Source organism: Amblyomma mixtum, unplaced genomic scaffold (genome assembly GCF_055824585.1).
Source record: "Amblyomma mixtum isolate Tamu unplaced genomic scaffold, ASM5582458v1 scaffold_15, whole genome shotgun sequence".
Taxonomy (NCBI): Eukaryota; Metazoa; Arthropoda; class Arachnida; order Ixodida; family Ixodidae; genus Amblyomma; species Amblyomma mixtum.
Window position 1 is genome coordinate 1958063 of NW_028317684.1, and position 6372 is coordinate 1964434.

Sequence of the window (6372 nt, forward strand, 5' to 3'; positions counted from 1 at the left end):
TATGGTGAAGGTGATGCTTGGTATGGTGAAGGTGATGCTTGCTATGGTGAAGGTGATGCTTGGTATGGTGAAGGTGATGCTTGCTATGGTGAAGGTGATGCTTGGTATGGTAAAGGTGATGCTTGGTATGGTGAAGGTGATGCTTGGTATGGTGAAGGTGATGCTTGGTATGGTGAAGGTGATGCTTGCTATGGTGGAGGTGATGTTTGCTATGGTGGAGGTGATGCTTGCTATGGTGGAGGTGATGCTTGCTATGGTGAAGGTGACGCTTGCTATGGTGAAGGTGATGCTTGCTATGGTGAAGGTTATGCTTGCTATGGTGAAGGTGATGCTTGCTATGGTGAAGGTGATGCTTGCTATGGTGAAGCTGATGCTTGTTATGGTGAAGGTGATGCTTGGTATGGTGAAGGTGATGCTTGGTATGGAAGGTGATGCTTGCTATGGTGAAGGTGATGCTTGCTATGGTGAAGGTGATGCTTGGTATGGTGAAGGTGATGCTTGGTATGGGGAAGGTGATGCTTGGTATGGTGAAGGTGATGCTTGCTATGGTGAAGGTGAAGCTTGCTATGGTGAAGGTATGCTTGCTATGGTGAAGGTGATGCTTGCTATGGTGGAGGTGATGCTTGCTATGGTGGAGGTGATGCTTGCTATGGTGGAGGTGATGCTTGATATGGTGGAGGTGATGCTTGCTATGGTGGTGGTGATGCTTGCTATGGTGGAGGTGATGCTTGCTATGGTGGAGGTGATGCTTGCTATGGTGGAGGTGATGCTTGCTATGGTGGAGGTGATACTTGCTATGGTGGAGGTGATGCTTGCTATGGTGAAGGTGATGCTTCCTATGGTGAAGGTGATGCTTGCTATGGTGAAGGTGATGCTTGCTATGGTGAAGGTGATGCTTGCTATGGTGAAGGTGATGCCTGCTTTGGTGGAGGTGATGCTTGCTATGGTGAAGGTGATGCTGGCTATGGTGAAGGTGATGCTTGCTATGGTGAAGGTGATGCTTGCTATGGTGAAGGTGATGCTTGCTATGGTGAAGGTGATGCTTGGTATGGTGAAGGTGATGCTTGGTATGGTGAAGGTGATGCTTGGTATGGTGAAGGTGATGCTTGGTATGGTGAAGGTGATGCTTGGTATGGTGAAGGTGATGCTTGGTATGTTGAAGGTGATGCTTGGTATGGTGAAGGTGTTGCTTGGTATGGTGAAGGTGTTGCTTGGTATGTTGAAGGTGATGCTTGGTATGGTGAAGGTGTTGCTAGGTATGGTGATGGTGATGCTTGGTATGGTGAAGGTGATGCTTGGTATGGTGAAGGTGATGCTTGGTATGGTGAAGGTGATGCTTGGTATGGTGAAGGTGATGCTTGGTATGGTGAAGGTGATGCTTGGTATGGTGAAGGTGATGCTTGGTACGGTGAAGGTGATACTTGGTACGGTGAAGGTGATACTTGGTACGGTGAAGGTGATGCTTGGTATGGTGAAGGTGATACTTGGTACGGTGAAGGTGATACTTGGTACGGTGAAGGTGATGCTTGGCACGGTGAAGGTGATGCTTGTTACGGTGAAGGTGATGCTTGGTACGGTGAAGGTGATGCTTGGTACGGTGAAGGTGATGCTTGGTACAGTGAAGGTGATGCTTGCTATGGTGAAGGTGATGCTTGCTATGGTGAAGGTGATGCTTGCTATGGTGAAGGTGATGCTTGCTATGGTGAAGGTGATGCTTGCTATGGCGAAGGTGATGCTTGCTATGGTGAAGGTGATGCTTGCTATGTGAAGGTGATGCTTGCTATGGTGAAGGTGATGCTTGCTATGGTGAAGGTGATGCTTGCTATGGTGAAGGTGATGCTTGCTATGGTGAAGGTGATGCTTGCTATGGTGAAGGTGATGCTTGCTGTGGTGAAGGTGATGCTTGCTATGGTGAAGGTGATGCTTGCTGTGGTGAAGGTGATGCTTGCTGTGGTGAAGCTGATGCTTGCTATGGTGAAGGTGATGCTTGCTATGGTGAAGGTGATTCTTGCTGTGGTGAAGGTGATGCTTGCTATGGTGAAGGTGACGCTTGCTATGGTGAAGGAGATGCTTGCTGTGGTGAAGGTGATGCTTGCTATGGTGAAGGTGATGCTTGCTATGGTGAAGGTGATGCTTGCTGTGGTGAAGGTGATGCTTTCTATGGTGAAGGTGACGCTTTCTATGGTGAAGGTGACGCTTGCTGTGGTGAAGGTGATGCTTGCTGTGGTGAAGGTGATGCTTGCTGTGGTGAAGGTGATGCTTGCTGTGGTGAAGGTGATGCTTGCTGTGGTGAAGGTAATGCTTGCTATGGTGAAGGTGATGCTTGCTGTGGTGAAGGTGATGCTTGCTATGGTGAAGGTGATGCTTGCTCTGGTGAAGGTGATGCTTGCTATGGTGGAGGTGATGCTTGCTATGGTGAAGGTGATGCTTGCTATGGTGAAGGTGATGCTTGCTATGGTGAAGGTGATGCTTGCTATGGTGAAGCTGATGCTTGCTATGGTGAAGGTGATGCTTGCTATGTTGAAGGTGATGCTTGCTATGGTGAAGGTGATGCTTGCTATGGTGAAGGTGATGCTTGCTATGGTGAAGGTGATGCTTGCTATGGTGAAGGTGATGCTTGCTATGGTGAAGGTGATGCTTGCTATGGTGAAGGTGATGCTTGCTATGGTGAAGGTGATGCTTACTATGGTGAAGGTGATGCTTGCTATGGTGAAGGTGATGCTTGCTATGGTGAAGGTGATGCTTGCTGTGGTGAAGGTGACGCTTGCTATGGTGAAGGTGATGCTTGCTGTGGTGAAGGTGATGCTTGCTGTGGTGAAGGTGATGCTTGCTATGGTGAAGGTGACGCTTGCTATGGTGAAGGTGATGCTTGCTGTGGTGAAGGTGATGCTTGCTATGGTGAAGGTGACGCTTGCTATGGTGAAGGTGATGCTTGCTGTGGTGAAGGTGATGCTTGCTATGGTGAAGGTGATACTTGGTATGGTGAAGGTGATGCTTGGTATGGTGAAGGTGATGCTTGCTATGGTGGAGGTGATGCTTGCTATGGTGGAGGTGATGCTTGCTATGTTGAAGGTGACGCTTGGTATGGTGAAGGTGATGCTTGCTATGGTGAAGGTGACGCTTGCTATGGTGAAGGTGATGCTTGGTATGGTGAAGGTGACGCTTGGTATGGTGAAGGTGATGCTTGGTATGGTGAAGGTGATGCTTGCTATGGTGGAGGTGATGCTTGCTATGGTGAAGGTGATGCTTGGTATGGTGAAGGTGATGCTTGGTATGGTGAAGGTGATGCTTGGTATGGTGAAGGTGACGCTTGCTATGGTGGAGGTGACGCTTGGTATGGTGAAGGTGATGCTTGCTATGGTGGAGATGATGCTTGCTATGGTGAAGGTGATGCTTGGTATGGTGAAGGTTATGCTTGCTATGGTGAAGGTGATGCTTGCTATGGTGAAGGTGATGCTTGCTATGGTGAAGGTGATGCTTGCTATGGTGAAGGTGATGCTTGCTATGGTGAAGGTGATGCTTGCTATGGTGAAGGTGATGCTTGCTATGGTGAAGGTGATGCTTGCTATGGTGAAGGTGATGCTTGCTATGGTGAAGGTGATGCTTGCTATGGTGAAGGTGATGCTTGCTATGGTGAAGGTGATGCTTGCTATGGCGAAGGTGATGCTTGCTGTGGTGAAGGTGATGCTTGCTATGGTGAAGGTAATGCTTGCTATGGTGAAGGTGATGCCTGCTGTGGTGAAGGTGATGCTTGCTATGGTGAAGGTGATGCTTGCTGTGGTGAAGTGATGCTTGCTGTGGTGAAGGTGATGCTTGCTATGGTGAAGGTGACGCTTGCTATGGTGAAGGTGATGCCTGCTGTGGTGAAGGTGATGCTTGCTATGGTGAAGGTGATGCTTGCTGTGGTGAAGTGATGCTTGCTGTGGTGAAGGTGATGCTTGCTATGGTGAAGGTGACGCTTGCTATGGTGAAGGTGATGCTTGCTGTGGTGAAGGTGATGCTTGCTATGGTGAAGGTGACGCTGGCTATGGTGAAGGTGACGCTTGCTGTGGTGAAGGCTATGCTTGCTGTGGTGAAGGCTATGCTTGCTGTGGTGAAGGTGATGCTTGCTATGGTGAAGGTGATGCTTGCTATGGTGAAGGTGATGCTTGCTATGGTGAAGGTGATGCTTGCTATGGTGAAGGTGACGCTTGCTGTGGTGAAGGTGGTGCTTGCTATGGTGAAGGTGACACTTGCTATGGTGAAGGTGATGCTTGCTGTGGTGAAGGTGATGCTTGCTGTGGTGAAGGTGATGCTTGCTATGGTGAAGGTGATGCTTGCTGTGGTGAAGGTAATGCTTGCTGCGGTGAAGGTGATGCTTGCTGTGGTGAAGGTGATGCTTGCTATGGTGAAGGTGATGCTTGCTCTGGTGAAGGTGATGCTTGCTATGGTGAAGGTGATGCTTGCTATGGTGAAGGTGATGCTTGCTATGGTGAAGGTGATGCTTGCTATGGTGAAGGTGATGCTTGCTATGGTGAAGGTGATGCTTGCTATGGTGAAGGTGATGCTTGCTATGGTGAATGTGATGCTTGCTATGGTGAAGGTGATGCTTGCTATGGTGAAGCTGATGCTTGCTATGGTGAAGGTGATGCTTGCTATGGTGAAGGTGACGCTTGCTATGGTGAAGGTGATGCTTGCTGTGGTGAAGGTGACGCTTGCTGTGGTGAAGGTGATGCTTGCTATGGTGAAGGTGATGCTTGCTGTGGTGAAGTGAGGCTTGCTGTGGTGAAGGTGATGCTTGCTATGGTGAAGGTGACGCTTGCTATGGTGAAGGTGATGCTTGCTGTGGTGAAGGTGATGCTTGCTATGGTGCAGGTGACGCTGGCTATGGTGAAGGTGACGCTTGCTGTGGTGAAGGCTATGCTTGCTGTGGTGAAGGTGATGCTTGCTATGGTGAAGGTGATGCTTGCTATGGTGAAGGTGATGCTTGCTATGGTGAAGGTGATGCTTGCTATGGTGAAGGTGATGCTTGCTATGGTGAAGGTGATGCTTGCTATGGTGAAGGTGACGCTTGCTGTGGTGAAGGTGGTGCTTGCTATGGTGAAGGTGACGCTTGCTATGGTGAAGGTGACGCTTGCTGTGGTGAAGGTGATGCTTGCTGTGGTGAAGGTGATGCTTGCTATGGTGAAGGTGATGCTTGCTGTGGTGAAGGTAATGCTTGCTACGGTGAAGGTGATGCTTGCTACGGTGAAGGTGATGCTTGCTGTGGTGAAGGTGATGCTTGCTATGGTGAAGGTGATGCTTGCTATGGTGAAGGTGATGCTTGCTATGGTGAAGGTGATGCTTGCTATGGTGAAGGTGAAGCTTGCTATGGTGAAGGTGATGCTTGCTATGGTGAAGGTGATGCTTGCTATGGTGAAGGTGATGCTTGCTATGGTGAAGGTGATGCTTGCTATGGTGAATGTGATGCTTGCTATGGTGAAGGTGATGCTTGCTATGGTGAAGCTGATGCTTGCTATGGTGAAGGTGATGCTTGCTATGGTGAAGGTGATGCTTGCTATGGTGAAGGTGACGCTTGCTATGGTGAAGGTGACGCTTGCTGTGGTGAAGGTGACGCTTGCTGTGGTGAAGGTGACGCTTGCTGTGGTGAAGGTGACGCTTGCTGTGGTGAAGGTGATGCTTGCTGTGGTGAAGGTGATGCTTGCTGTGGTGAAGGTGATGCTTGCTATGGTGAAGGTGATGCTTGCTCTGGTGAAGGTGATGCTTGCTATGGTGAAGGTGATGCTTGCTATGGTGAAGGTGATGCTTGCTATGGTGAAGGTGATGCTTGCTATGGTGAAGGTGATGCTTGCTATGGTGAAGGTGATGCTTGCTATGGTGAAGGTGATGCTTGCTATGGTGAAGGTGATGCTTGCTATGGTGAAGGTGATGCTTGCTATGGTGAAGGTGATGCTTGCTATGGTGAAGGTGATGCTTGCTATGGTGAAGGTGGTGCTTGCTATGGTGAAGGTGATGCTTGCTATGGTGAAGGTGATGCTTGCTATGGTGAAGGTGATGCTTGCTATGGTGAAGGTGATGCTTGCTATGGTGAAGGTGATGCTTGCTATGGTGAAGGTGATGCTTGCTATGGTGAAGGTGATGCTTGCTATGGTGAAGGTGATGCTTGCTAGGTGAAGGTGATGCTTGCTATGGTGAAGGTGATACTTGGTATGGTGAAGGTGATGCTTGGTATGGTGAAGGTGATGCTTGCTATGGTGGAGGTGATGCTTGCTATGGTGAAGGTGATGCTTGCAATGGTGAAGGTGATGCTTGCTAAGGTGAAGGTGATGCTTGCTATGGTGAAGTTGATGCTTGCTATGGTGAAGGAGATGCTTGCTGTGGTGGAGGTGATCC